The following is a 9,296-nucleotide window of genomic DNA, read 5'->3' as shown; positions in this document are numbered from 1 at the left end:
CAGAGGATTGCTGAATGGTGCAGCAAACAGAGGTCCAGTCAGCGTCCGTGAAAGAAAGGTCCAGCTCCCTGCACCAGGCCTGGGCGAAAGAGGATGAGGAGGCAGGCAGGGCCGCCAAGAGGAGGCAATACAGTTTAGAAATAATATGCCTTTGGGGGCCAGTATGCTCGCAAATGGATTCAATGCCTGACAGGGGTCTCGTCCAATGAACCTGGGGGCGATGGGCGGAAAGAAAATGGCGGATCTGGAAGAAAGTCCATAAGGGAATAAAATGCGGTTGAAGCTGTCGGTTAAGAGCTTCCCAGGACAGTGGGGAGCCCCTGTGGAAAAATTGCTTGGCAAGAATTTCGCCATGTGGCCAAGTAATAATATAGTATAAATGAGGCCATATGCACGAGGCCTAAAACTGTATGTATGAAGCACAGTAATCACAATACAGAACAACATACAAGTAAAATGTTCAAATAAATTGTACTTTCTAGGTAATGACTAAAAAACCCCTCAAGATCTCAATTTCGTATAAATATCCTACAGTTCTCTTTAGGAACCCAACCCCCCCTTAACTTATCGACAGACAAACTTCATTATACTTTATTATCAGCTCCAGTTAATTATGTCCACTTCCTTAAAGGCTCACAGGAAGTTCCTATCTGAAGTTCACAGCTCGGTTTTAACCTCTAGTGAATGCATTGTAAAAATAGTGACAAGAAGTTAAACAGATCATTATGGGGGGGGGGGGGGGGGTTGATTCTGATAAGCATGTCCTTTCATTTTGCAAAGTAATTAGAAAGAAAAAAAAAAAAAAAACATAAAACCTCCAAATTCAACTACAATGTTCCACTGCACTAATAATAATCACTATCAAAATTTCAATACAACCATGCTGGATTTACATATATCAGTTTATTCTCCTATAGCAGGGGTATTGAATTAAAATTTACAAAGGTCCAGTCAGTAAAATATTCTTCCAGCAGAGGTCCAAATCACATGTTTGTGCAATGACCGCCCTGTATCCTCGCAACCAATCACCTGCTTGTTAACTTGGATAGCCCCCGCCCTCTGTCTATAGCTTTCCTGCCTCCAGATGTTGGCTCTGTGAGACTGGCAGTAGTGATGGCTGTGGGCAGAATGACTCTAAAGGGTGGGACCTCAGGGGTCCGGATGAGACATTAACTGGGTCCGGATCCGGACCGCGGTCCGCCATTTAGTGATGCCTGTCCTATAGGGATCTGAGTTTACATGCCAAAAGGCAGCACCGTATAATGTTACAAATCACACTATTGTATCTGGATGTATATTGTAGACAAGTCACTACTAAATATTTGAAGTGACTTGGGTAGTTTCTGGGCAATATACAGTACATTCTACAAACAATAATACCACAAAAAGTGCAGTGCTAATAAATGTCAGTCCATAGGAAATCAATCAATCTTCAGAACTGCTGTTGTTAACTGTAGTGATGGGGAAATCAGAAGAAGCCAGCTCCAAAAGAAGGCGTCACCAACTGTGATACAAAAAAAAGCATGTTTTCCAGGCATTGGGTCTGCCATTGTTACCGGTTACTTCTCCAGCCCATGTGAGCTGTGGCCTCAGGTGTGAGAACGGAGACAATGACCATTCCGGCATCTTTGGTTTGTTTTGTTTTTATTGTATTTAGGGGATGGGAGAAGGGAATGAGTGGGATACTCCTTTGACTCAACTAGGTACACTTTTGGGACTTTTGTAGAAAATGCCTGTTGGCGCTGTCTTGATGCCGGCTGAATGCCAGCCAATGCTTCCTGAAGGTTGAAGATACTGTAACACTGAAAACTGTGGTGAAACCTCGACTTTTACTCAGAAGATCTAGGACTGTAGAATACTTGACTCCTGACACTAGCTCAAAAGTCACTGAACAGCTCCCTCCAGCCCTGCGCTGGCTTGAGGTAGCTCTTTGTAAGTTCCTGTGCTGCTGCAACTCTCAACTGGTACACTGCACACTGCACACTGTACACTGAATCTTCAGGGCGCCCCCCTTTAACACTTCAGGGTCCTCTACCTAGGTACCCCCTCTAACTTCAGGGTCCTCTGACCAGCCACCCCCTTTAACAGCTAGCTGACTCTTGGACCCCCAGAACCTTCTCCGGAGTGGTCCCCTCTGACACTAGGCAGACCCCCAGGGGCAATCCACAGTACTCACGACCTTTGTAGGCTTTCCTGGAACTGGACCCCTCGCTCTCTCCGCTGGTTCTCGGCACACCGGATCCCCTTCAGCTCAACTCAGGACCCTCTGGATTCTCAGGCAGCACCCAGAGACATCCGCTTCCTCTGACAGGAGGAGAGACAGCCGTACGCTCCCTCCTGAAACTCTGCTTCCCACCAAAGACGCTGCGTCATGCACCCCCTTCAGACTTATACCCACTCCCAGAATCCTCTGCGGCAGAATCTGTTTTCTGGGGTAGTTACAAGCCTGAATGTGTCCCTGATTGGGTTTCCTCCACTGCCCTATGAGAAGCCTCTCACAGAGCCAGTGGGGAGACTCCCCTCTCAGCAGACACACCTGGAAGCCATGACACCCTGACCAAAAAGAAATCATGGCCCTGAGGTTAGGCAGACAAGGCCCACTATAGTTTACCTAGCACCTACCTGTAGGGTGCAACATCAACATTCAGTAAAGTGCTAAAGATAAAGTGCTAACGGTGTTAAAAAGTGCTAGTAATAAAAGTGCTGAGTGCAGTATCAAACCAAATAGTTTATAAACTTTTGGTGAGTCTCCTATGTGCCCCCACTCACCAGCTGTACGTATAAAACAGGCTTTGATTATATATGCTCCTTCCACGTATTGGTGTTTGGCTGTTAGTGGTATCCAAATCAGGCATATGACCGTATAATCACTCCTTATCACCACCTCCTCTCCTCCATTTCACTCTCCAAATGTGAACCATGAAAAGGACAGGAGAACATTCATTGTGTAAAACTGTTGACTTCTATTAAAGAATAAAACGCAATTGCACTTACAGAAAAACGATCAATAAATGCAGAAGTAAATCCAAAAGCTGCGTCGGCGTATTCTCATGTGGAAGATACTAGTCACTGACCGGCTTTGCTTGACATGTTTCGCCCCTTCCACTGGGCGTCTTCAGAAACGAAGTCGTCAGTGATTGGTCTGTGTATATATATATATATATGCGCCCTGATTGTACTCGCACTACTCTCAGCTGTCCTCCTACTTCACCTATGGAGATTAGTTTCCTGGTAGGTCATTTCCTGTGTAGGTAGGAAGTGACACCTCCGTTCTCCATCTTACTACACCCAGCCTTAGCCTACATTTTTCTTCTTCCCGTGTGTAACAGAAGTTCACAATAGATGAATGTTTTGCTCATTATTTGAATGCACTTTATTGGGGCAGTGCTGTAATCAGTACACACTACTAGATTAGGTTATTTAACCCAGTGCTGTATCTTGGCCTATGCCGACAAGGCCCGGGCCTAGGGCGGCACTTTGCAGGGGGACAGCAAAAAAGCTGCACCACGCACGAAAAAAAAACACCCTCCTCCCGGCTCCCGAATGAAAAGGGTCCCCATTGGCTTGTGCTACAGTTTTAGTGTAGTGCCAGTCCTATGGGGCGAATTGGGCCAGAGGGCAGGGTCCAGGAGGCAAATTAGTCTGGCATCCCCATAAAGCAGTCACATTTCTACCTGCCAGTAAGGTAATACTGGCCGGTGAGGACATTCGGACAGACCGAAGGCCGCCGACCACACTTAATACAACTGGCCCGACAGCTGCCAATGCTCTGCATAAGTGTGGCACTGCAGCCTAATGCTCCGCCTACCCTCCTCCACCCCCAGGTATGGCAGGCATCATGTCAATAATATCATTTCATTTCTTTAAACATCCTTGTCCTTGAGCGAGCATATTGAATTGCATCATATACAATTAAGACTTTTAATTGTATATGATTGCAAAAATATTTTGGACCTGCTCACCTCATATGTGCTATCGCAAAATGTCACTGGATTAGTAAGATTACTCCTTTCTTATAAGTTATTTGGACTTGTGTTTGCTGCCACTGATTATTTCACTTATTTGTATAAGGACTATGGACTTCCTATTCATTATACAAATAAGTGAAATAATCCTATAATTATAATCAGTGGCAGCAAACACAGGTCCGAATATCCTAAAAGAAAGGAGTAATCTTACTAATCCAGTAACATAAGGCTGTACCAATGAGCATTGATAAGGCTACACTGATGGCCACTGATGAGGTGGCACTGATAAGCTTCACTGATGGGGCTACACTTATAAGGCAGCATTGGTATGCTTCACTGATGGGCACTAATATGCTGCACTGATGGGTACTGATATGCTGCACTGATGGGCACTAATGTGCTGTACTGATGGGCACTAATATGCTGCTCTGATTTCCACTGATGAGGCGGTAATGGTGGGTACTGATAAACTGCACTGATGGGTACTAATGAGGGTGCACTGATAAGGTAGCACTGATCTGCTGCACTGATGGGCACGAGGCAGCACTGATAATCTTCACTGATGGGGCTGTACTGATATGCTGCCCTGATGGGCACTGATATGTTGCACTGATAGTCACTGACGAGGCTGCGCTGATGGCCAATGATGAGGCGGCACTGATAAGCTGCACTGCTGGAGCTGCACTGATAAGGCAGCACTGATGGGCACTAATATGATGCACTGATAGGGTGCACTAATGGGCACTGATGGGGCTGTACTGATGACCACTGATGAGGAAGCACTGATGGGCAGTAATGAGGCGGCACTGATGATCAACTGCACAGGGGGACTACAATCAAGTTGTAGAAACCTTTCAAGGATGATCAGTGGAAACAGGATGCACCTGAGCTCAATATTAAGTGTCATAGCAAAGGCTGTGAATACTTATGTACATGTGATTTTATTTATTTTTTTAAATAAATTTGCAAAGATTTCAAACAAACTTCTTTCACATTGTCATTATGGGGTATTGTTTGTATTTTGAGGGAAATAATGAATTTAATCCATTGTAGAATAAGGCTGTAACATAACAAAATGTGGAAAAAGTGAAACACTGTGAATACTTTCCGGATGCACTGTATATACAGATATATATATATATATATATATATATATATATATATATATATATATTTACAGTGAGGGAAAAAGTATGCTGATTTTGTATGTTTGCCCACTGACAAAGAAATTATCAGTTTATAATTTTAATGGTGGGTTTATTTTACCAGTGAGAGACAGAACAACAACACAAATATCCAGAAAAACGCATTTCAGAAAAGTTATCAATTGATTTGCATTTTAATGAGTGAAATAAATATTTGACCCCCTATCAATCAGCAAGATTTCTGGCTCCCAAGTGTCTTCTTTACAGGTAGCAAGCTGAGATTAGGAGCACTCTATTAAAGGGAGTGCTCCTAATCTCAGCTTGTTACCTGTAAAAGACACCTGTCCACAGAAGCAATCACTCAATCAGATTGCAATCTCTCCACCATGGATAAGACCAAAGAGCTGTCCAGGGATGTCAGGGAGAAGATTGTAGACCTACACAAGGCTGGAATGGGCTACAAAACCATCGCCAATCAGCTTGGTGAGAGGGTGACAACAGTTAGTGCGATTATTCACAAATGGAAGAAACACAAAATAACCGTCAATCTTCCTTGATCTGAGGCTTCATGCAAGATCTCACCTTGTGGAGTTTCAATGATCGTGGGAACGGTAAGGATTCAGCCCAGAACTACACGGGAGAATCTTGTCAATGATCTCAAGGCAGCTGGGACCATAGTAACCAAGAAAATAATTGGTAACACACTAAGTCGTGAAGGACTGAAATCCTGCAGCGCCCCCTGCTCAAGAAAGCACATGTACAGGCCCATCTGAAGTGTGCTAGTGAACATCTAAATGATTCAGAGGAGAACTGGGTGAAAGTGTTGTGGTCAGAGGAGACCAAAATCGAGCTCTTTGGTATTAACTAAACTCACCGTGTTTGGAGGAGGAGGAATGCTGCCTATGACCCCAAGAACACCATCCCCACCGTCAAACATGGAGGTGGAAACATTCTGCTTTGGGGGTGTTTTTCTGCTAAGGGGACAGGACAACGTCACCGCATCAAAGGGACAATGAACGGGGCCATGTACTATCAAATCTTGGGTGAGAACCTCCTTCCCTCAGCCAGGGCATTGAAAATGGGTTGTGGATGGGTATTCCAGCATGACAATGACCCAAAACACACAGCCAAGGCAACAAAGGAGTGGCTCAAAAAGAAGCACATTAAGGTCCTGGAGTGACCTAGCAAGTCTCCAGACCTAAATCCCATAAAAAATTAGTGGAGGGAGCTGAAGGTTCGAGTTACCAAATGTCAGCCTCAAAACCTTAATGACTTGGGGAGGATCTGCAAAGAGAAGCGGGACAAAATCCCTCCTGAGATGAGTGCAAACCTGGTGGCCAACTACAAGAAATGTCTGACCTCTGATTGCCAACAAGGGTTTCTCCACCAACTACTAAGTCATGTTTTGCGAAGGTGTCAAATACTTTTTTCACTCATTAAAATGTGAAACAATTTATAACTTCTTTGAAATGTGTTTTTCTGGATATTTTTGTTATTCTGTCTCTCACTGGTAAAATAAACTTACAGTTAAAATTATAGACTGATTATTTCTTTGTCAGTGGGAAAATGTATAAAATCAGCAGCGGATCAAATACTTTTTTCCCCTCACTGTATATATATACAGTGCCTTGCGAAAGTATTCGGCCCCCTTGAACTTTGCGACCTTTTGCCACATTTCAGGCTTCAAACATAAAGATATAAAACTGTAATTTTTTGTGAAGAATCAACAACATGTGGGACACAATCATGAAGTGGAACAAAATTTATTGGATATTTCAAACTTTGTTAACAAATAAAAAACTGAAAAATTGGGCGTGCAAAATTATTCAGCCCCTTTACTTTCAGTGCAGCAAACTCTCTCCAGAAGTTCAGTGAGGATCTCTGAATGATCCAATGTTGACCTAAATGACTAATGATGATAAATAGAATCCACCTGTGTGTAATCAAGTCTCCGTATAAATGCACCTGCACTGTGATAGTCTCAGAGGTCCGTTTAAAGCGCAGAGAGCATCATGAAGAACAAGGAACACACCAGGCAGGTCCGAGATACTGTTGTGGAGAAGTTTAAAGCCGGATTTGGATACAAAAAGATTTCCCAAGCTTTAAACATCCCAAGGAGCACTGTGCAAGCGATAATATTGAAATGGAAGGAGTATCAGACCACTGCAAATCTACGAAGACCTGGCCGTCCCTCTAAAATTTCAGCTCATACAAGGAGAAGACTGATCAGAGATGCAGCCAAGAGGCCCATGATCACTCTGGATGAACTGCAGAGATCTACAGCTGAGGTGGGAGACTCTGTCCATAAGACAACAATCAGTTGTATACTGCACAAATCTGGCCTTTATGGAAGAGTGGCAAGAAGAAAGCCATTTCTTAAAGATATCCATAAAAAGTGTCATTTAAAGTTTGCCACAAGCCACCTGGGAGACACCAAACATGTGGAAGAAGGTGCTCTGGTCAGATGAAACCAAAATCAAACTTTTTGGCAACAATGCAAAACGTTATGTTTGGCGTAAAAGCAACACAGCTCATCACCCTGAACACACCATCCCCACTGTCAAACATGGTGGTGGCAGCATCATGGTTTGGGCCTGCTTTTCTTCAGCAGAGACAGGGAAGATGGTTACAATTGATGGGAAGATGAATGGAGCCAAATACAGGACCATTCTGGAAGAAAACCTGATGGAGTCTGCAAAAGACCTGAGACTGGGACGGAGATTTGTCTTCCAACAAGACAAAGATCCAAAACATAAAGCAAAATCTACAATGGAATGGTTCACAAATAAACATATCCAGGTGTTAGAATGGCCAAGTCAAAGTCCAGACCTGAATCCAATCGAGAATCTGTGAAAAGAACTGAAAACTGCTGTTCACAAACGCTCTCCATCCAACCTCACTGAGCTGGAGCTGTTTTGCAAGGAGGAATGGGCAAAAATTTCAGTCTCTCGATGTGCAAAACTGATAGAGACATACACCAAGCAACTTACAGCTGTAATCGCAGCAAAAGGTGGCGCTACAAAGTATTAACTTAAGGGGGCTGAATAATTTTGCACGCCCAATTATTTAGTTTTTTATTTGTTAAAAAAGTTTGAAATATCCAATAAATTTCATTCCACTTCATGATTGTGTCCTACTTGTTGTTGATTCTTCAAAAAAAATTACAGTTTTATATCTTTATGTTTGAAGCCCAGTGGCGGCTGGTGCTCACAATTTTTTGTGGGGGGGGGGGCGCAAACAGAAAAATGTAATAGGCATTGCTTTGCGGCAAAAAACGCTGTAACAAATTGCGTGACTTTGAGGTTGCAAAAGAGTGAAAGGGGCCTTCAGTAATTAAGGTATAGTGTGCCCCCTTTCAATGCAGAGAGACCAGCGTGCCCCCTTTCAATGCAGAGAGACCAGCGTGCCCCCTTTCAATGCACAGTGACCAGCGTGCCCCCCTATTAATGCACAGTGACCAGCGTGCCCCCTTTCAATGCAGTGACCAGTGTACATGCCCCCTTCAATGCAGTGACCAGCGCACATGCCCTCTTCAATGCAGAGACCAGCATACATGCCCCAATGCAGTGACCAGCGTACATGCCCCCAATGCAGTGACCAGCGTGCGTGCCCCCAATGTAGTGACAAGTATACATGCCCCCAATGCAGTGACCAGTATACATGTCCCCAATGCAGTGACCAGTATACATGTCCCCAATGCAGAGATCAGCGTGCGTGCCTCCCATGCAGTGACCAGTATACATGTCCCCAATGCAGTGACCAGTATACAGGCCCCCAATGCAGTGACCAGTATACATGTCCCCAATGCAGAGATCAGCGTGCGTGCCCCCTTACTTACCTGGAGCAGCAGCGGCGGCGATCGACTCGTCCTCAGTCCCCCGAACGGCTTCTTCTGCTCGGTCCCCGCGCGTCTCCTCCAGTCCTTCCGGTCCCGCCTCCTCCTTGGCCAACGGCATGGGGTTTGCCTTGCAGCCAATCAGGAAGCGCGTATCGGATGCGCTTCCTGATTGGCCAGGAGGAGGATCGGTGTGACAATAGCAAATTTTCCTTCGCTATTGTCACACAATGGGTGGGCTCGGGACGCACTGCTCTGCGCCCCGGGACCACCCTTTCCATCGCCCTATTAGAGCCTCTGGCTCTAATCAGGTGATGAAAAAAAAAATCCCCATTGAACTCCATGCAT

This window comes from Pelophylax lessonae (genome assembly GCF_965119305.1).
Source record: "Pelophylax lessonae genome assembly, chromosome: 9".
NCBI classification, from domain to species: Eukaryota; Metazoa; Chordata; class Amphibia; order Anura; family Ranidae; genus Pelophylax; species Pelophylax lessonae.
This window is presented reverse-complemented; position numbering follows the sequence as displayed.